The sequence below is a fragment of the Trichosurus vulpecula genome, chromosome 4, assembly GCF_011100635.1.
Source record: "Trichosurus vulpecula isolate mTriVul1 chromosome 4, mTriVul1.pri, whole genome shotgun sequence".
In the NCBI taxonomy this organism is placed as follows: Eukaryota; Metazoa; Chordata; class Mammalia; order Diprotodontia; family Phalangeridae; genus Trichosurus; species Trichosurus vulpecula.
In genome coordinates this window covers 221,821,373-221,845,552 of record NC_050576.1, presented here as the reverse complement: position 1 = coordinate 221,845,552, position 24,180 = coordinate 221,821,373, and the positions used below count along the sequence as shown (strand labels likewise).

General features: G+C 38.3%; 1 protein-coding gene across 3 annotated transcripts in view; it reads left to right on the top strand.

Moving 5' to 3' along the window:
• Window positions 1-24,180, top strand: part of TNRC6C (trinucleotide repeat containing adaptor 6C) — a 186,029-nt gene that overhangs the window by 40,284 nt on the left and 121,565 nt on the right. For all 3 annotated transcript variants that reach the window (XM_036754793.1, XM_036754792.1, XM_036754791.1), the window contains exon 2: window positions 2,120-2,446. The gene's annotated coding sequence lies outside the window, so the exon portion shown is untranslated. The remainder of the gene's footprint in view (window positions 1-2,119; window positions 2,447-24,180) is intronic.

The following is a 24,180-nucleotide window of genomic DNA, read 5'->3' as shown; positions in this document are numbered from 1 at the left end:
CACAATAGTGTTCCATCAACTTCTTATACCTTAACTTGTCCAGCCATTTCGCCAATTGATGGATACTCCTTCCAGTTCCAACTCTTTGCCATCACAAAATTCTTTATGCATAGGAGTTCTTTCCCTATTAGTTTGATCCCTTTGGGGTATAGACTTAATTTTTAGCTTTTAATTTAATAGCTTTTGGGGCATAACTCCCATCATAGTTCCACCAACAGTGCACTGAAGTACTGTTTTTCCATATCCCCTCTAGCATTTGTAGTTTCCCTTTTCGTCACCTTTGTCAATCTGATGGTTGTGAGGTGGATAGTACCACAGAATTTTTTTGATTTGCATTTCTCTAATTAATGACTAAGAGCATTTTTTCATATGGATTCTGACAGCATGGATTTCTTCTCTGAAAACTGGCTATTCGTATCCTTTGACCATTTCTCAGTTGAGTAATGACTCTTAAAGAATGATGTTTTAAGTGTAAAGTAAAACACACAGGATTGCAAAGGAACCTGGTGGTATTGAAATACAGTTATTAAAATGTATTTTTTTTTAAAGTTCACAGATTCCATGTTAAGAACTCTTATTCTGTGTTAATCCTTGAATGAATTTTTTATTTCAGATACTATTGCTTTCCACCCCCCCCCCGAAATATTTGTCTCCCTAGTTAGATTGTAAACTTCTTGAGGACAGACTATTTCACTTCTGTTTCTTAGCACAGTTCCTTGTGTATAGTATGCTTTTAATAAACTGGGAAGAATTGTGGAGTGCAAGGCATTACACAATTTCCTAAATACAGTTTAGCTTATTTTCTTCCTTCTTTTCTGGGTCCAGCTCATCGTCTGCCTGCATGTACTGATGTATTAGATCTATAGACTGTGTATCTAAATACATTCTTCATCTACTTATTTTTTTCCTTAGGATAAACACTTTTGAGTAATTGTGAGGCTGTTTGAGGACTTGCAGTATTCTAGAAATTGAAGCTATTAATGTAATGTTATCTGCAAAAAGGGAATATGGAGAGTTTTACTGTCCTCTTGCCTTTGGTTTTTGTGCTAGATATTGTCCTTGATACTGACTGACAGGTTTAAGCTAGTTTAAAACCTACATGTCTTCCTGTTCTATATATCATTTGTTATTAATAATTATAGAGTTTTGGGGCAAAGATAATTTCTGTTAAATTCTTGTGTGATTTTAACACACGCACACACACACACACACACACTTCTCACCACCAAAGCCCTTGACACTATCAGATGGTTCAACATCAGAACCAGATTATTTTATTCGTGGAAATGATACTGAAGAAGATGCATTTTTGTGATAATAGTTATTGTTGATGATTGGCTCAAGGGAAGGTTTTATAAGGATGGTGAAGGCATGGTTATGTTTGCAGGTAGCAGGGAAGGAGCTAATGATTAGAGTTTAAAGATTAGCTAGAGGGGGATGTTAGAGGGGTCAATCTCCACTAGAGCCAGGATCGGATATGATCAAGGAAGCATGAAGTGGTGTTTGGCTCAGCAAAAAGGATTACCTCTTCATATGATGTGAATGAAGGAAGAGATAGTGGGAGAAATACATGAGTGGTGTGCTTTTCCTGTCCTCATTTTCTTTAGTGCTATTTCTTCTTCCTCATTCAGCACTTTAGAAACAATAATGTTATAATCTAAATGTGGTGGCCTCTCTGTCGTTAATACAGAAAAGAATTTGCTGTAAAATTCTACGTATCTTTTCCTTTTTTCATCCATTTGTTGACCTTTCATTTCTGTCTTTAAATGGTCTCAGAATGATTTGGCTTAACTGGTTTTCTGACCATGCTTCTGTAAACTTCTACAAACTTGTTTTTCATGATCATTGCATTAGAATTCTTTAAAGCTGAAAGATACTTAAGGGATCAGCTAGTCTAAGCCCTTCATTTTACTGAAGTGACTAGAGGCACGACTGGAATTGCAGTCAAGAAACCTGGGCACAAGTTCATGACTTAATATTAATTATTATATATTAATATATAATTATTATATATTAATATATAATTATATATAATTATTATATATAAATATTAATTATTTCTCATTTCTTCATGAGACCATATTTAAATTTAGGGCTTTTTTTGTTTCATTCCTTGTAGTGCCAGAACCTACTAAGACCAGTTCAAGCCAGCCCCAACCTGCTGGTATCAGTACCAGTACTTCCACCAGCACTATCACCAATAGCAGCAATGGCAAACGTGCATCTGCCAATGGCCAGCAGCCAGCTGCATCCCGTTACCTGCCTCGTGAGGTGCCTCCACGTTTCCGCCAGCAAGAACAGAAGCAGCTATTAAAAAGAGGTCAGCCATTACCTCCTGGGACTCTTACCAGTGTAAGCCCAACACAAGGTACTGGACAAGCAGGGGCAAGTTCTCCTCCTCTAACAGGGGCAGGTGGACAGCATCATCCAAGTAAACTCCAATCAGGTAAGTTTTTTATATAACAGGCCATTCTGACAATCTCAGAAAAAGTTTTATACTTTTTGCTGAGTAACAAGTATACTTTGTATTATATGAGTCTCAGAAAATTGTATTAACATTGTTTTTCTGTTTACTTGAATGATTTCAGCTTATCTTCACTTTTTATTTACCTTCAATTATCTGTGGCTGAATACTTCAGCTTTTATACTTTTTATTCTATGCCTCCAAGCCCCACTAAAATAGCTAATAAGCTATAAACCATAATCTAATTGTAATTTATATACTCTGTGCATTGAATTAAGTAGTAGAAATATAATGTGACCTACATTAGCCTTAGTTTACAAGTAAGTAAAGAAGTAAACAAGAAGCTAAATAAAAAAATTAACAGCTGTGGTTTTTTTTTTTAACAGTTTCCACAGGCCCTGAATTTTAAGTACATTGATAGCTTAGTGGTCACACAAAAATGTGGAACAAAATTTTTTTTGTCACGTCTCATGTAAGATTTCTTTAAACTTGTGTTTCAAGTGGGAAACAGAAGTCTTAAGGCAATCATTCTTTAGCTTATACAGCAGAATTTTTAAATTGTTTTAAAAATTAATTTCCAATAAACTTTAAAACATATTTTGAAATTTTAATGTTTATTAACCAAGAAAAAATAAACTTGTTCCTGACCAAGTTAAACTTTTAAGTAATTTGTATAGTAAAGAACTTGGTTTTTTTTCCTTTTTACTTCAGTAGTCCATTCAGAGCAATATAGAAATTATTGCCTAGCAGTCAGTAGTTCTGTTGTAAAGTTTTGCATGTTCATTTTAGGACCTATAAAGAATTTTGTTAGTTAATGGGCTTATATAAAAAATAAATTTACTTGCATTCAATTCAGCATTTATTAAGTACCTACTATATGCAGTGCACTGTGCTAGACTCTGGGAATATATAAAATGATGTAGTACTTCTTGTCCTTGACAAGCTTGCAGTCTGATGGAACAAGTATGTATACCGTAATAAATAACTATGATACTAGTTATAAGTTCAAATAGAGTGGCATAAAAGATTTAAGATGGGAGAAACTGGGGTGGGTTAATGGGACAACAAGGTAAACTTTTTAGAAGTGACACTTGAGTTGGATCTTGAAGGGAGGAAAGTAGATGGAGGGAAAAGATCTTTTTTTTTCCCCCACCAAAATAAATACCAAGAATGGTACAGCAAAAGTTGTAGTAGTCATTAGTCCATTCTGGCTAAATCTTAAAATAGGAGTAATATTTGAGAAGTCTGGAAAGGTAGGTTCGACCCAGATTGTTGGAGGCCTTGAATGCCTGGCTAAAGACTTTGCATATTATCTAGTAAACAGGATCTCACTGGAGTTCTTAGGACAAGGAATTGATGTCACCAGTATTTTGAATTACTCAGGCAGTTGTGCTAAGGTTGACTTTGGAAATAGAGAAAGGTTAAAAGTGGAGAGATCTTATAAAAGTCAAGGGGAAAAAAGATGAGAGCCTAAATACAGAGCCAGTAGCATTTCTTTGATTTTCTAAAGTAACATTAGTTAATGAGAAGATACAAAGTTATTATTAATTTTTTCCCCACAGTCTTCTAATGAAAGCTTATTTTCATCAAGCTTATGTATGTATATACTATTCTCAGTCTAGAGTAATTGTCATATGTTTCCCTGTCATTTGTTCCCTTTGCATAGGCCTAAAATGTAAGGCCTCATAAATGTCATAAAGACATTAATTTTTACAACTAAATCCTACTCCTTGTTTGCTTGTTTTCCATACAGTATGTCCTATAACTAACAGTCAGTTAGCAGGTATTTATTTAGCAATGACAGTCTACCAGGTATTGTGCTGGAGATTCAAAGAAAAAGCAAAAACAGTCTCTGGCATCAGAGATAGACTGAAAAAAATTTAAACAAATATAGGGACAGCCAGTGAAAAGGCACAGAGGTGGAATGTCATGTGAGGCAAGTAGAAAATGTCTATCCAAGAGATAATGAGGCCTGAACTAGAGTAATAGCCTTGTAAAAAGTAGAAAGACGCTGTAGGAAAAGAAATGACTAGTGTTGAAGATAACACAGAGGTTTTGAACCTGGTCGTTAGCAAAGATTGTGGTACCATCAACAGTAATAGAGAAATTCAGAAGGAGGTGGGGTTAGGTTCTGGGGAAAAGATGATAAATTTTGGGACAGAGCCTTAACCTTTAATGGTCTCGATATGGATGAAGATCCAGCAAAGAAAACTGAAAGGGAACAATAATTCAGGTAGGAGAACCTAGAATACATAGATGAAACATTTATTAATCCATTACTCTGTGCCATGCACTGTGGAAAGCATTGGGATTACAGATATAAGAAAGCAAGATAGTTGTAACTCTCAAGGAAACCACCTTCTAAAGGAGTAATGCAAAGTTAGGATAGTCAAGAAGAGTGAGGAGGAAAAAGAATACCCACATGGGGAAAGTAAGAATACATCTGGGAGGTGGTATAGAGACTTGGGTATCAGGAAGATAAGAGGAAAGCTTGCCCTTCAGAGCTAGGGGACCCATGAGGGTCCAAGGGACCTTTTGAATGGGGTGGAGATGATTGAAGAGTAGGGCCATGTTTAGAAGACCTCTGGGAAATTGCATAGAGGCTTGGCCCCAGTAAGACAAAGCAAGAGTTCACTTATCAGAGCTAGGAGATTCAAGAGTGAAGTCCCAAACTTCTGGTGGAATGGGTATGTTCAGAGAGCCATGGCAAAGAGACAGGAGAAGAGAAGTGTGTGTAGGTGGGTTGGCCTTGGCAAGCCAAAGGGCCACCTCTTCATTACAGCCTAAAGTGAAGAAGGAAATAGTTCAGAAAGGGAAGGGGTTGGGGAGGGAAGTCTTATCAGAAGCATGCAAGATGAAGATGGAAAAAGGAACCAGCCTGTGGTCTAAGTTTTTTTCAGCAAAGTATAAGAAGATCTCTATTGAGGGGAGTTGGGGTGGGAGGTGGGGAAGGGAACACTCTTGGACACTAAGAAGAGATAAAAAGGTTGGAAAAACTGCTGTGGTGAATGGGATGGGAAATTAATTAGGGAGAAGTATGATTAGTTTGCTACAGTTGGAATTAGGTAAGATAAATTTGTAGTGGTCTAGTCAGCCTGATTTTGTCTTTTCCACCTGCTCATTAAAAAGCACATGTTAGATAGTGAAGGAATCAGGTGGTGGGAGCTAATCCAGGGTTAGGTTTTGACAAGGGGTTAGGAGAAGAGAATGAGGATTTGAGAACTGATAACAATGTAGAGTTGAACTGGTTCAGCAAGAGGCTGAGATTGGCAAGGGAGGAAGAGTGTAGACCGGGCAAGGGTGATGATGTGGTAAAGCACCAAGGCATGGAAGAATTAGAAGTCATCACAGAGAGGATGAAGAATAGTTAGGAATAGGAAGAAATAGAGAAGACATTATGATGGCATAAAGGAATATCAGTTCTTAAACATGGAAGTGTAACACTTACAGGATCGGTGGTATGACTGTTCCTGTGTATACCTGAGATGAAGTGGAGAAATCGGTGATAGAAGTTAAGAAGATTGAATAACTGGGAAATTAAGGTATTTCAGGAAAGAGGCAGAGGGGAGGGAGTATTTCGGTTCCCTAACAGTGACCAGTGAGTTGTTGAGGGGATATGACTCCAGCCAGTGTAGAAAAGTGTGGATAGAAATGCAGTATCATCTCGGGGGAGTTAGGTCTCAGTGAGTGCCAGAAGATAGAGCAAGAAAAGAAGTGGTGTAAAATGAAAAGTTGTTTGTTAATTATGGAACAGAAATCTAAGAAATTACAGTGGAAGGTACAGGAAGATCTAGAGTAGAGCACCAGTGGGGTAGAGTTGAGGTGTTTTGCAATGACAGAAGGAAACTGCTAGGATTGGAGATGGAGGTATTTGTTCTTTAGCAGTTGGGGGTTCAGCATCTCTGGGATTAGAGGCAAGTAAGAGGATATGTTAACCATTGGAGAATAATTCCAGTAAGAATTTCATTGAGTTCTGATGATGAAGACAGGTGATGAGGAGGTTCAAGCCTCTAGATTTTGGCACAGCATTCAACCACCTGATCTGTCCTGTTGCTGCGTTCATAGGGGGAAATCTGCCTTACAGCAGGTATAAGCAGAAGTGTGTTCCCAGCCAGAAGATCTGCTATATCCCAAGACTTGATTTGGGACAAACTTGGCGGTGCTGAACCTCCCTAGGCACCTCTAGGTGTCCAGAAGTGTAGCAACAAGGCCTAAGTTAGTGTACCCCTGTCTGCCTCACAGTCCTTTTGTGGCTCTTGGGATCAGGGAAGGCTTCATATAGAAAGTGACCTTTGAGCTAAGTCTTGAAAGAGCCTGGCTATTCTAAGTGGCAACGGTGAGGAAACAATGCATTTTCACTTCAGGGGACAGCCAAAACAAAGGCAGAGATAGAAGATGATATGAAGAACATTAAGAAAGTCAGTTTGATTGTAGAGTTCATGGAGAATAAAAATAATAAGGCCAGAAAGATAGGTTGAGTTCAGGTTATGAGGGCTTCACATGCCAAACAGAAGAGCTTTTATTTGATCTAATTGGTAATAGAGAGACACAGGAGTTTATTGAGAAGTTCTGTGCTTTAGGACAGACACTTGGGCAGCTGTATGGAAGATGAATTAGAGAGGAAAGAAGAGGCAAGAAGACTGTTGTGTGATCCAAGTGAGAGGAGATGAGGGCCTGAACTAGGGTGATGACTGTGTGAGTAAAGAGAGTGGGATGGGAGGTAAGAGATATAGAGCAAGATTTGTCGACCAATTGGCTATGTGGAATGAGAGTGAGTAAAGGGTCAAAGATGACATAAAATGACAAACCTAGGTGACTGGGGTGATGGTGGTAGGGATTCCTCTAAGGGAAGTTTGGAAGAGGGGTGGGTTTTGGAGGGGCAGGGAGATGAGTTGTTTTGGATATGTTGACACCTTTCGTTTTGGACATGAGATATCTATGGAACTTTTTTTTTCTTGCTTTGCCTCACTTTTAGGAATAATTTTTGAAGGAAGCAGTATCTGTTTGCAGCTCCACATGGCATGGTATGAGTTACTCAATATCCTGAATGCTGAAGCCTGGCTCCACCACACTTCCTTTATGTTGCTTAGTCTCCATCCCATCCCATCTCTGGATGTATGTCTTGCCCACCACTTTGTATTGCAACTGTCGCTGGAAAAATCTCACATCTCTTCTTTTGGGGTAATGCTGCAAATGGAGGTTCAGCATTCAAAGACAGTAGTCGTCTAGTGCAGAAAACTACCCCTAGACTACCTAACGTGAGGTTCTCATCTCCCACCTCAGACACATACCACCTCTTGAATGAAAATGCTCTTCAGTGGTACTTTCTCCTTCCACTTTAGCATCAGACATATTCACCCTTCCAGAGTCCTTCCACTCCATCCTCACTGTCACTTCCACCCCCATTCTCCTAAAGATTCTCTTTTGTTGAAAGACTAAAGGAATATGCATCCTTTCGCTGTTCATGCATGATTTCATAGGAGTGTAGCACCTGTTGCCCATCTTTGCCCATCTGTGCAAATGTTCATTCTACTCTTCCTTCACACAGAAGACATTGCTTCAATAGTAGGTTATCGGGAGATTTGTTGGTAGTACATAAAATCAACTCTTCTTACTACCTTCTCCTGATTCTATAAATTCCCCTGGTTCGTTTAAGCTTCCCTCAGATCTTTAATACTTTAGGTCTTTTAGCCCTTTGTTGGTGCCTTTTTGTTCTTTTGCCCCATAAATCCATCTTTTGTTGTGGTTGTTATTCAGTTGTATCAGACTCTTTATTGACCTTGTTTGTAGGCCATGCCATTGCTGTCCATGGAGTTTTCTTCAAAAAGATAATGGAGTAGTTTGCCATTTCCTTCTGCTGTAGATTAAGGCAAACAGGTTAAGGCTTTTTTTTTTTTTAGCAACCCATAAATATGAAATAATTAGCCACATTACAATTTTTCTCACCCCCTTCTATCCCTTCAACAAAATGATCTCTTGTATATTTTACTTTTATTCTGGAATATTCCTTAATTCTCCCCTTTTCTATACTTAATATTGTCTGATCTCTTTCATTCCTGAGGATTCCCTCAAATTTTTGCCTGTTTGTTACTAATGTTAACTGACTTTTGATTGAAAAACTATACTAAACTTATATACAGGAAATTGTAGAATTTTAAAGCTAGAAGGGATTTTAGAACTCATAAAAGCCCTTTTTCTCAGGATGAGGAAACTATATCCTAAAGAGGTTCAGTCTCCTGTCCAAAGGTCCCATATCTAGGTAATGGCCATAGCTAGGACCCAGGTATCTTGATTCCTGTCTCCACTACCATCTTCATAAACTCAGAAATTCCTTTTCTGATCATAACCTTTTGATTCCATCTTTCTCTCATATTGCCCCTAACCTTGTTTGGTTTTTGTCTTCACTGTGGTAATTAATTCTTTCCACAATCAGTTCTTCGTTCGGCCATCACCCATGCACTGACTCTCCTCCCTTCCCTATTTCTTTCACTCCTTGGTGAATCAGTTCAACTCTACACTGTCCTCGACATTTTGAATTCCTTTCCTCTCTATCAACCCCCCCAATGTTATCATTAATCATGCATTGCTAAACCCCAATCTGTGATCACTCCCACCCTCTACTGCCTTTACTCCTATTCACATGCTGCTGGAATTCAACAAAATGTGCTGAGTCCACTACAAATTTTGTTATACTTTCAGCTGGACCCTCTCTACAATGAAACAATCTTTTTGCATTTCTTTAATCATTTCACTCACTACTGCAGCTATTCCAAACCTTTTCTTCTCTCTTTAAGCTTCCCAAGATACTTCCCCCCCACCCCACTTCAGCTGAAGAATTTGCCTCACACTTCACTCAAAAAACTTGTGCCATTCTCCAAGAGTGTCTTCTCTCCTTCTCTTGTCACATCTCTTACAAATTTTCCCCCATTTTTCCTTCTTTGGCCTTTCCACATGAATAGGCACATGTACCTCTATATGAACCCTTGATTTCATCTTATTCCATTTTTCTCCAGTGTAGAGTGTCTCCTCTATCTCATCTTCACTCTTTCCCTAATCTTTCCCCCTTTCTAACTGGCTCTTTACCTGTTATTTACAACACACCCATGTCTTCCTATAGTTGAAAAAAAAACCACCTCATTTTTTTCCCTTTATTTCTGCTAGCTATTGTCCTAAACCCTTGTAGCAACAATTCGGCTAGCAGCTGCTGTAGGGGTGTAAGACCCAGCAAGACCAGCAACAAGAGCTACCAGTACAGGTTCTTTTGATCTGCTTTATGAAGGAAAGTAACTTTAAGGGATTAACAGTCTCACTTTAATCCAACATACAAATATCATTCACTTAGTTCAGGAGGAGAAACTAGCAACCAGAACTTCAAGGCAAACAAATTACAAACAGAGACAATATAAACAGACCAAATCACAATTCATAGTTACCAAAGAACCAATGGGTCTAACAAAGTCCCAACATCTAGGTTTATAAGCCGGGGGGGGCTCTTAACAGCGGCTGCCCAGAGTCTCTTCTAGTCACACGCCACTCTTCCAGTGAGTGAGAGCCCCAAGGAAAAACGCCAGCCTCTTGAGTTTATATATTCCGTTCAGCATCAAAGGGCGTCACAACATGTGACTCACCTACACAACCTAAAAGCGTCACAAGCATTCAACTTAAACCCACATGGCCTAAAATCTTCTGGCATCACAAATATGTGACTCAAACTCATGTAAACTAGGCTTTCCCTTGAGGCAAGGAGGTCATCGAAGTCTCCTGATTTAATCAAAGAAACAAAGCCCAGACTCTTCCAGGGCACTTGATTGAAGTGCTAAAAGAGAAAACAGTAAAAGAAAGTCCCACCTTAGTTACTGATACAACCCTTCTCAGCTAAACTCTTTGAGAAAGCTGTCTACACTCACTGCCTCTACTTCCTTTCCTGACTCCCCCTACCATACTTTCTTCTAAACCCTTTGCCATCTCTTCATTTAACTGGAACTGCACCCTCCATAGTTACCAATGATCTCTTAATTACCAAATCTAATGACCTTTTCTCAATTTTCATCCTTCTTGACCTCACTTCACCACCTTTGACATTGTCAGTCATACTCTTCTAGAATCTAGATACTTTCTCCTCTCTAGGTTTTTGTGGAGCAGCACATCCTTTCCTGGTTCTCCTACCTACTTCTTATTCTCCTTTGTGGTACTTTTGTCTAGGTTACCTCACAATAAATATTGTTATCCTCAAAGGGACTGTCTTAGCCCTCCTGCTCTTTTCCCTCTATCCTACCTCAATTGGTGATCTCATCAGCTCCTTTGAGTTTAGTTATCACCTCTATGTAGATGATTCTTAAATCAGTATATTCAGCCTTGTACCTCTCTCTTGGGTTTCAGTCTCACATCACCAGCTGCCTTCTAGACATCCCAAACTAGATGTCCCTTGGGTATTTCTAACATGTCCAAAACAGAACTCATTATTTTCATTATTTTTCCTCTCAGCCCTATCCTCTTTCATATTTCCCTGTTTCTGTGGAAAGTACCACTATCCTCCCAGTCTCCCAAGCTTAAAACTTTGATGTTATCCTTGGCTCTTCTTTGTCATTCCACATTTCAAATCTGTTGACAAGTCTTGTCCTTTCTCTCATTACAACATCTTTTGTATACATCCCCTTCTCTGTACTCACACAACTACCAGTGACTACCCTGTTGCAGGCCCTCATCACTCTTCGCATGGACTATTGTAGTAGCCTCCTGATTGGTATCTCTGCCTCAAATATCTCCCCACTCCAAAACCATTCTCCAGTCATTTGCCAAAGTGTTTGACCAAAGTGCGGGTCTAAGCATATTACTCCCCAGCCCCTCCATAAACTCCAGTGGCTCCCTATATCTTTTAGGATACAATATTAATTCCTCTGATGAACTTGTAAAGCCTTTTACAACCTTTCACAATCCTTCCTACCTTTCTAATCCTATAATTTACTGTCCTCCACATAATCTTTGAGCAGCAACACTTTTCCTTCTTGCTCATCCTCCCAAACAACACTCCATCTCCCTACTTTGGGATTTTTTTTAATAACTGTCCCCCATGCCTGAAATGCTCCCCTTCCTCACTTTTACCTCCAAGCTTTCCTTGATTCCTTCAAGACTCAGCTCATATCCCATTTTCTATACCAGTTCTCCTCTGACACCTTCCATTTACAGTGTGTATATCTTGTATATATAATTTTTTTGTGAGTTTTCCTCTTCATTATAATGTCAACTTCTTCAGGTCAGGAACCAATTTTTGCCTTTCTTTGTATCCTCAGCACTTAGCATAGTTAACCGTTAAATACTTGTTGGTTGACTTGTGCTTTTTTAACCACACCATACTTGTGCTGCTTCTTTATTTCAGGGTAGTTTGTTTTGCTTATTATTTATACTCAGTTTCCTACTCATACAAGAAAAGTCTTTATGTCTGTATTTTTAAACATGAAAATAAAACATAACATGAATAGATATCTTTATTTCTTAAACCAATAACTCTAATCCAAGTCGCACCCCTAGCTTGAAAACTTGAAGGCTGGGATTTTGTCTTACCTACTCACATCCTCCCTGCACTCACACACACCACTGTCTCTACTCCCATTGTAGTGAGCACATGCATAGTAGACTCTTCAATATTTGTTTGATTGAATTTTACAATTCCTTTAGGTTGAAATGAGATAACAAGATGGCTTATTCAGACACCATGGATTTTTCTTTCAGAATATTTTCATCGTTTTTCTGTTAGCTATGTCCAGAATGAGGGAATTAACAATTCCATGGTTCTATGCTGATCAGACAAAATATGAAGTATTAGGGTCATTTCTGGGACAGCAAGTTGGAGCATAGAATCATAAATAGACCATAGAAATAGGCCAGCACTCTCATTTTTTGGATAAGGAAACTGATGCCAAGGGACATTAAACATCTTGCCCAAGATCACACAGTAATAGGCAAAGGTGTTATTTAAACCAATGCTCTTTCTACAGCATACCAATGCTTCAACATACTGAACAAGGGCAAGGTAGTATGGATACCTGAAAGCAAGTCATGTGAAGAATGGTTAAAAGAGTAGAGACTGTTAGCCTGAATAATAAAAGTAGATTTGATAACTGTTTTCAAATGTGTGAAGAGAGACAAAACTTACCTTTGTGGCTCCAGGACCATTTCATGGAAAGAATATGTTTGTGCATTTGGAGTCATTGTAAAGGAAATTCTTAGCAGTTTGAGCTGTCTAAAAAATAGTTATCTTGTAAGGTGGTGAGCTTCCCTTCACTAGAAATATTAAATCAGAGGCTATACAGTCACTTAAAATGGTGTAAATGTGATTTATGCTTCAGTAGGGTTTGGATTAAATGACGTCTGTGTTCTCCTCATCTATAGAATTCTAATATTTTCTCAGCCTAGCTTCTCATCTTCCCACCATTTCTGTAATTCTCTTACCCCGTATGCCTTTTAAAACATAGCTTATTTGTCCTTTCTATTCGGAGAGGACCAAAATAGCATCCCTATCTCCGTGTCAATGTACAGGGTGTCCAGCAGTGGCTGATCAGACCAGTGTGAGCTCAGGAGGCTCTACCGCAGGTCAGGCACAAATAGCCCATATGGACATTTGGGTTAGAGATGCTTCTAAATTTGCACACGTCATATTTCTTTTTGAGCTACTGAAATTCTGCTTTGCTTATAGAGCACATCACCTTCTTTGATGCAGACACACCATGCTGGACAGTCCTGTAACAGTGTCTCCCATGTCTCAAAATCAATACCAGAGTTCTTCAGAGAGAACTCGAGAGAGTCTTTGTGTCACTTCTTCTGACCTCTGTTTGAGCACTTGCCGAGTGTGAGTTCTCCGTATAATAGTCTTTTACCAAATGTGTATTAGGCATTTGAACAACATGTCCAGCCCATTGTAGTTGCATTCTCTACAGTAGAGTTTTAATGCTTGGCAGTTCAGCTCAAGAAAGAACTTCAGTGTCTGTACCTTATCTTGCCAGATGATCTTCTGAATCTTCCTAAGACAATGCAAATGGAAGCAATTCAGTTTCCTGGCGTGGCACTGGTATACCACCCAGGTTTCACAGGCATACAACAATGAAGTGGCTCTGTAGATCTTCAGTTTGGTAGGCAGTCTATTTCCTCTTTTTTCCAAAACTTTCCTTCTGAGCCTCCCAAACACTAAGCTAACTCTAGCAGTGCATGCATCAATCTCATCATCTATGTGCACATCCCTGGAAAGTATACTGCCAAGGTAAGTGAACTTATCCACAGCATTTGGAATTTCTCCATCTGCTGTAACCAGTGGTTCCACATATGGATGATGAGGTGCTGGCTAGCGGAGAACCTGTGTTTTCTCGGTACTTTCAGGCCAAAATTAGCATGGACAGCAGAGAATCAGTCCATACTTTATTGCATCTCAGCCTCAGGGGCATGGAGTGCACAGGCATCTGCAAAGTAAAAGTCACTCACCAATCCTCCACTGTAGTCTTGGTTTGTAGCCTTTTCAAGTCTTAATTAATTTACCATCAGTGCAATAGCTGACCTTGATTCCATTTTCATCCTCATTGAAGGCATCCAACAACATCACTAAAAACATCATGTTAAAAAGCATAGGAACAAGCATACATCTGTACTTCACTCCATTGGTGACTGGAAAAGTGCAAGAGCATTGTCCATTATCCAGAACCCGTGCAAATAAGCCACTGTGAAACTGGCATACAATTCTGATAAACTTCTTTGGGCAACCAGATTTTGCCATGATCTTCCTCACAACTGACAGTATCAGAGACCTTGGTCAGGCTGATGAACATTATGTACAGACTTCTGTCCTGCTTCTAGCATTTCTTCTGGAGGTGTTGGGCAGCAAACACCATATCGGTCATTTCTCGGCCCTGTCTGAAGGCACACCAGTTCTTAGTTAGATGACTACCTTCCAGTTAAAGGATCAACCTATTGAGGGGGATGCTGACAAGAATGTTGCCAACAATGACTAAGAAAGAGAAACACTCCACTCTCTACCCCCGTGATTGTCACAGGACAACCTCTTTCCTTTTCTTTTATAGAGATGGACAGTGGTGGTATCCTTGATCTCCTGGGGGATAATCTCCCAGAAGATTTCAGTCATCTTTTGTATTATGAGCAGTGGACTCCTGCCTTGTAAATCTCAGCTAGAATGGAATCAGCACCAGGCACTTTGCCACAGGATATTAACTTAATGGCATTCAAAACATCTTCTTCAGTTGGAAGTTCAGCTAGAGAGAGATTGACTTCAACCTGAGGTATATTGTCAGTGGCTTCAGCATTGATTGATGACAGTCTGTTGAGAACAGACTATGGAAGCATTCATCCCATCTCTCCAAGATCATGTCCTTATCACTGATCAGTATGGCTCCGTCAGCACCTAATAGTTGAGATGAACCATTGGTCCAAAAAATAGCCTTCATGGCATCATAGAAGTGTTTTGGGTTGTTACTAGCAGCATAAGACTGAATTTCATCTGCCTTGTAACTGAACCAAGAATGCTACATCTCTCTAAGTTTCACTTGCACTTTACTTTTGATGGAGCTAAATGCTACTTTCTTAGAGATGGACAAACTATTCTGCTTAGTAAACCCTGGAGAATTCTCATTTTTCATTTAACAGTTTCTGAATTCTCCCATCATTTTCATCAAACTAGTCCTATGTTTGTGAGTGTTCTGGTCCCACTGAGTAAATGTGATGCCATTCACCATATCTCTGAAAACTGTCCACATCTTTTCTGCTCTGTTGTTGCCAACCATGTGTTGGTTCAGCTTTCCTTCCAACTCAGTAACAAATTGTTTGCACACAGAGAAGCATTCTATCTAATCTGTTGACATTAAATCTTCTGGTAGTTGTCTTGCCTTGGGGCTGCCACTTTTGTTGAATATAACTGTTTAGCTTGGAGAGGATAATTCTGTAATTGGTCCAGCATTTTGTACCATTCATCACCTTTGTCACTGTCACATCCTATCTGTCTTTTGTCCTCACAGTGGCATAGTCCAGGGCTGTCCGACCTTAGGTTTTCTAGAGCAGTAGACAATATATTTTGATTTGCCATTTTAGTGAGAGTTCTGCGGTAGCTTGGTTTCATTTACTAATGCATTTATGTAAATTTCTGTGCTTGTAGGCAGGCCACATAAATCACACTGTGGGCTGCATTTTGGACAGCCCTAGCATAGTCTATTAAATGCCAATGTTTACTGCAAGGGTTCATCCACAAAGTTTTGTAGCATTTAGGTAAACAGAAGACATGAGATGCACAAGTCTTCAGTAGTAAATGCCTATTGCTGTTACAGTTTCTAACTCTATTCCTCCCAAAGACTCCCTGCCATGTTTGATAATCTGTGCCTACTCTGGCATTAAAGTCACCCTAAATTAAAAGCTCATCCTCTTTTGGCACATTGATAATGAGGGTTTCCAGGGCTTCATAAAATTTTTGACGTCATCAGGGCTCATCATCGTGGGAGCGCACACACTGATTATAGTGGTCTGGCACTTTCCCACAAGTGGCAATTGCATTGTCGTGAGCCTGTCCCTTCGCTTCTTTGGGGCAATGTACAAGCTTGTTGATTAGATTAGTTTTGATTATGAAACTTACGTTCGCTTCATAGCACTCCTCATCACTGCAGCTACTCCAAAAAAAATGTGAGCCAGCTCTGACTTTCATAGACTGGCCTTTATTTGCCAGCCTTGTTTCACTCTGGGCTGCAATTTAGGTGTGATACCTGCTGAGTTCTGTCGCAGCAAGAGCTGTTTGTCTTTGAGTGCATTGGATAAGAATTCCATTAAAGCTTCCAGAGTCCTCCTTATTCCAAAGTTTAGACTAGCCTGTAGATCAACCAAATCCTGAAGATGGCCTTTTTTTTAAAGGAAAATTAGCCTAGCCTAGGGGTAGCTAGGTGGCACAGTGGATAGAGTGCTAGGTCTGGAGTTAGGAAGACCTGAGTTCAGATCTGGCCTCAGACATTTGCTTGCTATGTGACTCTGGGCAAGTCACTTAACCCTGTTTGCCTTGGTTTCCTCATCTGTAAAATGAACTAGAGAAGGAAGTGGCAAACCAGTTCAGTCTCTTTGCCAAGAAAACCCCAAAAGGGGTCATGAAGAGAAGGACGCGACTGAAAAATGTCTGAACAGCAAACCATCTGGCTCCAGCCATCCCTTCAAGCTTCTCTCTACTGGCCCTCCTCTTCTGTAGCCACATTGTTCACCAAATATAGCATGCACATTCCCAGGTCCATGCTTTTGCTTATGAAGGCTCCCGGTGTTTAGATTACTTTCCCTACAACCTCTCTCCTTAACTGAAACAATACTCATTCTTCAGAGAAAACTAATCTGTAGCCCTCCTTTATGGAAAACCTTTTTTAATCATTCCAGTAGAAGTGATCTACGCCAGCTGAAATAGTGAACTGGAAGGTCATAGAAGAGATCAGCTACCCCACTTATATTTCAGCAGAGATCTAAAAAAAGGCACCTGATTGAATGATCAAGAAATACAAAGAGAAACAGTATCCAATCTCTTTATCTGCCCAGGAAGCCCCCTCCCCTTCCCCCTCCCACACACCCACAAATTTGTGAGCAGTAGGAGAAGGGTCCCGCCAGGAAAGTTAGCTAAAGGTCAGGTAAATAAAAAGGCCTGAAACCTGGAGTTCCTGAAACCTACACTGTTCTGACTGAATATACTCTAGGTGCATGAGATGTGACCTGGGATGCTTGGGGCGGGGGGCGGGGAGAAGGGGTTCACTGTTAATTAAGCCTATTTAACCCTCTGTACTTAAGTGTCAAAGTAGGTAGAAGCCTATCATAGGAGCCTCAGAAATTGGAAGAGAGAACCAAATGGTGTCTGATCACTCCATGCAAAAGTGCAGAAAGGTAATTCTAGCACAAACTCCCAAAACAGGGACTAAAAAAAACAGAAGAGAACACAGCACAATGCAGAAATGCTGTACTTTAAAGGGTGCCCAAAAGGTAAACCCAGAAGAGAATTTCTCTGTAACAACTATAAGCAGAATCTCAGAGGAAAAAATTGTTTCACCACAAGAACTTCAAAAGTCTCTGGAAGAACTAAAATGAAGTAAGAGTTCTAGGTGAAAAAAAAAATAGACAAATAAATAGCTCAGAACAGAAAGTCAAAAATCTTACCCAAGTAACACATTTCCTTAAAAGAATGGAGCAAAAAACAGAACTTAATGAATGAAGATGACGAGAAATATTGTTGGTGGTCATCCTTCATAAAGAGGACCAATAACAGTGTTGAGGTAAAATAGTAGATGATAGGTGATTGCTTCACTTGTGCATGAATTTGATTTAAGAGAGGAAGAGTTGTGCAGAGTCATCAGCCTCACTCTCTTCCAGTCATCAAAGTCTAGTGACAGGACAAAAGTCAAGATGGCTGGTGATGGCCCGGGATGCACCTTGACATCTTCAGTGTCTGACCATGGTTATTGAAACAAATTGTTCACTTCCACTCATTCCTCTGGGAGAAGTCTTCACATGCTTGCTGTAGAAAATAAATATTAAAACAAAGTCAGAAGATTAAGGGGAAAAATAAAAGAAAATGTAATCTATCATCAAAAACAACCAGAAATGGCATAAGGAAAACTTAAGAATTATTAGTCTTTATAAAACTTAAGTTATAGCTTTCTAGTGATTGATGAATGGGAATAGAAAAGGGAGAGAGAAAGAGTGAGAATTATTTCTTAGCTGTTCATGACACTTTTGCAAAAGTTAGTTGTCATGTGCTAAGGCATTAGAATCCTCATAAACAAATGCAGAAAAGTAGGAATGTTAAACACATTGTATACTGACTACAGTGCAGCAAATACTTTAATCAGTAAAGGTTATTTGATTTAAAAAAAAATTCTGAACTTAAACAGCAAGTAAAACAGGTCTTTCCATATATGTAGTAAGACAGAAGAGGATGGATTATGACTTTCAATCTGTCATATGTAGTTTTCTTTTAAATATCTGTTACTTGAACATGTATCTGATTTTCTTTCTAGCCTTCCTTCTATTCTTGTATTAAAAAAAAAGCAAGGCAGAAAATATTGATTAGACTCTTACTATGTGCCAGGTGCTGTGATAAACACAAGCAAGAAGAGACAGTCCTTGCCTTTTAGGGGCTTACATTTTAATTGGGGAAGACAGCACACAAAGTGGAGCTGAGGTAGAGGTACCTGCATGGTGGCACTGTTTCAAAGTACAGAAAATTAGAAGCATAGCCAGGTGAGGAATGAATGTTAACTGGCCTAAGCCACAAATGGAAGCCCCAGGAGGAATTCATCAATTTAAATATGAGGCTAGCTTGATGAAGGATTATTCCAGGGTGAGAAAGCCACAACAATAAAATGGATATTCCAGGTTTGGAGGCTCCAAGTGCCGAGGGAAGTTTGAAGATGAGATGATAGCTGATACATGCAGTTGAAATCTATTAAGTCGGAAGCAGAGCCAAGAGGGGAATGAAGGTTGGCCAGCTTATGCCTCTTCTCCACATGGAGCCCCCTGAAAGAACTCACCAGTGGGGTAAAAGGAGCAGCATAGTGGAGGGATATTCCAGGGTGAGGAGATCCCAGCTGCTGAGGAAAGTAACAAGGTTAAGATGGCAGGTGAAGCATAGTGGCAAAGACTGGAAAGTCAGAAGCAGAGCCAGGAAGGGTATGCTCAATGATCTTCTTCCTCCTCTTCTATCTTCCTTCTGTGCTGCCACACCCCTTTTGGAACAAAGGAAAAAAACAAAACCAATACAATAAAATACGTAATCAGGAAGAACAAATTCCTTACGTGGTCCATTTCTGAAAATACATCTTATTCTGCATCTTGGATCTATCATCTCTTTTGCTCAGTGGGTAGCATGGTTCATCATTCTGTTGGAATCATGGTTAATTATTGCATTGATTGAAGTTCTTGTCTTTGAAATTCTTATTCTCTACAGTGTGGTAGTCATTGTATAAATTGTTCTCCCAGTTCTGCTTATTTCATCATGCATCAGTTCATACAAGTCTCCTCAGGAGTCTCTGGAAACATCTTTTTTGTCATTTATAGCACAATAATATTCCATTACATTTATATACCAAAATTTGTTTAGCGATTCCATATTTGATGGGTACCCTATTAGTTTCTTTCTTTTTTTTGCTGCTATATAAGTATTTTGGGATAGCTAAGTGGCATAGTGGATATAATGCTGGGCCCAGAATCAGGAAAACTCAAATTCCTGAGTTCAAATCTGGCCTCATACACTTACTAGCTGTGTGACCCTGAGCAAGTCACTTAACCCTGTTTACCTCAGCTTCCTTATCTGTAAAATGAGCTGGAAAAGGAAATGGCAAACCACTCCAGTATCTTTGCCAAGAAAACCCCAAATGGTGTCAGACACAACTAAATGACCGAACTACAAAAACTTCATTGGGAAGTGAACCCAGGAGTTGTTACTGGGTCAGAGAATTTACACAAGTGTAGTCACTTTTTGAACATTACTCCAGATTCCTTTCCAGAAAGCTAGTTTTGTATCTGAATTAAGGGCATTTGAAGAAAGTATTTAAATTTTAACTGAGGCTAAATAACTTAATCTTTTAGTATTGGTGGGTCAAAGAACAAAGAATAAGTTTATCAAAAAAGGTTCCACTAAAGGCTTTCATCAGCAAAAGAGAAGGAAAGCAAATCAATGGTTATGCAATTAAAAACTAAAAAAGCAACAAATCAACAAATCAAACTAAACACAAAAAGAGCAATCTTGAAAATAAAGGAGAGATAAAAGTGAAAACAAAAAGTCCATTTAGTTGATAAAACCAATAAAGTAGATAAACCATTAGATAATATGATTTAAAAAGATGAAAACCAAATTGCCAGTATCAAAAATGAAAAAGGCAGATTTAGAACAAAGAAAGAAGAAAATAAAGAAAGCAAATTGAATAACCCCATCTCAAAAAAAGGAATAATTCCCTAAGAGGGTGAGGGGGCTGGGGTGGGTGAGGGACCAAGATCAGATGGATATGAAAGAGAATTCTATCAAATGTACAAAGAACAATTCCACTGTTAAATACTTTTTTTTTCAAAAATGGGAAAAAGAAGCAATTCGATAAATTCCTTCTATCAAATATTGTCAGTGCCTAAAAGAGGAAGAACCAAAGCAGAAGAATAAAATAGACCATTATCCCTAATGAATATCAAGGGAAAATATTAAATAGCTATTAGCAAAATTAATATGAGAAGATATTTTTAAATTACACACTGTGTTCTGGTTGAATTTGTACCAAGAATGCGAGAATGATTCAATATTAAGAAAATTACAAAATAGACTATACTGATAACCAAAACTAATAAAAATGACAATCACCAACACATGCAGAAAGAGCTTTTTTTCAAAATACAGTAGTGATTTACATATTTCTTAAACACTACAAACCCTAAGAATAGACTTTTCCTTAGTATGGCAAATAGTACCTACTTAACACCAAGAGCATATTTTATCTGTAATGGAGATAAGTACTTGAGCCCTTTCCAGTAAGATCAAGACTAAAGCAAGAATGGCCGTTGTCACCCCTGTTTTATATATTTCTTGAAATGCTAAAATAGCAAGAAGAAGTATAAATTGAGGGAATAAGTTTAAGTAAAGAGGAAAATAGTCACATCATTTTTATAGTTTATTTAACTATAAATAGAGATTTAACTAAAGGTAACTGAAACAATTTATGAATTATTTAAGGCAATAAAATTTTTTCAGTCTGCATACCAAAAGAAACCCAAAAAACAAAAACCAAGAAGTGATGGAAAAGGGAACTCCATTCAAAAAAATTACAGAATGTATAAAGTATTTGGAAGTCTACCTATGAAGACACCCAGAAGAGTCATACAAATACTACCACAAATCACTCTTTACAGAAATAAAGACAGACTTAAATATTTGGAAGTATTAATTTTTCATGTTTGGGCTGTTCCTGTACTCCTCAGAGCTGCCAAATCAATATTTCTAAAACTCCAGTCACTCCTTCTTGGCTTGAGAATAACAAACTCCTCTATTTAGCTTTTAAAGCCTATCTCAGTCTGGCTTCAACCCAGTTTTCCCTCATAAATTTTGCATTCCAGCGACAGCCATCTTGCTGTTACCTATACAGTGTCCTGTCTTTATTCTCCATAGCATTGCATGGGCTGTTCCGCATTTGAGAGGCAGCTGGTTGCACAGAGTGGTGGGCCTAGAGTCAAGAAGATCTGAGTTAAAATCTAACCTCAGACACGTAATAACTGTAAGACCCTAGGCAAGTCATTTAACCTCGGCTTGCCTCAGTTTCTTCAACTGTAAAATGGGGATAATAGCTTCTACCTTACAGGTCAAACAAGATAATATTTGTAAAAAGTATCTGGCACACAGTGGATGCAGTAGAAATGCTTATTATTCCCTTTCCTACTTTCATGCCTGTAATACATTCTCTCCTCACTTAGACCATGTAGAATCCCTAACTTCTGGAAAACTCAGCTCGAGTATCACTTCCTACAACGAGCTTATACTGATCCCTCAGATACTAGTGTCCTTTCCCGAAAATTACCAAAAACTTACCTAAATATCTTAAACCTACAACTAGATTACAAGCTCCTTTGAAAACCACTTATCCCCAGAATCTTTTAATTAAGAAAGAGTTCTGTACAGTTTATTGGTCTAATGAGCTACTTAAAAATATTTGAAACCTCAGTGCATTTTACTCAGTTACTTAGACAAGTCTCAGTGCTTATTAGCATTAAGTAAGTGCATAGTACAATGATAAGTCATGGGTGTGCTGTTTAGGCGAGGATCACTTAATTATAAACTTATTTTAAATTAAACACACATGAGTTTTAAAATTTTCATTCCCATTTCATTGTTACTCAAATAATGATCAAACTAAAATATATAACTAATTCTACCAATTTTAGATATGGATTTCTAAGTCATTGAAGTCCAGTGGCAAGACAAAAGTCAAGATTGGTGAAGAATTATTCACCTAGCTGTATTTGAAGATAATTTGAATTATATACAAATATTGCCTATGTAATCATTCACATTGGAAGTTTGCATTTTTCTGATTATTAAAATCTTTTAGAACGTTTCATCTCTTAAAAGTAGGTTCATTGAAATTTGCCTCCATAAATTGGTATCTCTAACTTTTTTTGTTCAAATAATGCTTATATCATCACTGATGTTATGAGGAAAGGTAACGTCTAAGGATTATTGTGCATGCTTATATTTTTTTCTGTTTCCCATGATATGACTAAAATTGCTAGAAGATAACTATTGGTAGAAGTCCTAGAATAGAAAATACTTGGACTGAGCTGAGTGAAAGTCAGATATGTTACTAAAGGAACAAGAAGGATTCTCCTATTAGATTGGCATTTTAAAGAGCAGTTTCATAAGTCATATTAATGTCATTTGTTTTTAATTTTAGGCTGTGGTTAAATTTGGTGGAGAACTTTGAATTGGCATAAAAACATAAGCAGCCATTTCAAAACTTACCTGGGATCCATTAGGAGTCTTTATCCCTTTTTACATCCCTGACTTGTCATTTGTATTCTCTTTATATAGGGGATCTTCATCAAAGACTGGTGAATGAATGAACAAAGAGGAGAAAATTTGAGAAATAATTATATTAGTGGTAGCAATAATATGTAAATAATTGAAGAATGCAATGCTGTTTATTTAACTCTGCACCGTTTCTATTCAAATACAATGATTACTTAGTATCCTTAAATGTATCCTTCAGGAGAATATTAGTAGAGTTTCTTAATAATTTCTTAGTCACAACTAAATAGTTTGTTTTAGATTTAATACATTTATCTTGAAAACTGGGGGGAAAAAGACATCTTTCAATCCCATTTATCCTAAACTATAGGGATAGGAATGAGACCTGTGATTTCATTCATATAGGGTGAGGGAACTCCCTCTACCAGTGCCAGTAAATACCTCCTTTGCAACTTATAGTATTAGAAAATTGCCCAGAGAGGTTAAGTAACTTGCCCAGAGTCAAACAGCTATTATGTGTCAGAGGTGGCTCTTGAACTCAAGTTTTCCTGGCTTCAATACCTTCTGCCTTCAACACTTTAAGCCTGTTATGTCACACTACCCCAAACCATACTATAGTAATTTGGTTAATAGTTAGCAGTATTGCTTAAATATTCAATAAAATAGTTGTCAGAAAAGAAAGTTATTGTTAATCTTCTCCCTTGAATAATGCTTTTTTTAGTATTCACATTGAGCCTCCTTCATTCTTTGTCATTAAAGAAATACACATTAAACATAAAAACCAATTTCGTCTACAAAAGAATGGAGTAGACTTCATATGACAATCCATCTTCCATCTGTACTATTGCACAGAGTGTTTTCCTGGGATCCAAGGAAGGGCAGTATTTTTGTATCAATATTAAGAATATTGGTTTGTAGTTTGTTTTTTAATTTTATCTCTCCCTGGTGTACACTTCATAAAATTAAGAATTTATGCTAAGCTCCCTCTCCTCCGCCCCCAAATTCCCTCAGATTTAAATTCACTTCCAATGAAGGTGGACAGCCAAAAGTAAGGAACACATAGCTGTTGTCCCACCAAAAGTGAAGAAAAATACTAATACAAAACCAGAGTACTCTGAAACATTTGTATTACAGTTGTTTAGACAATGTTGGCTCGATGCTATTGGTATTTCATTTTATTTCTGTCAAGGTGGTAGTTGTATATTCACCT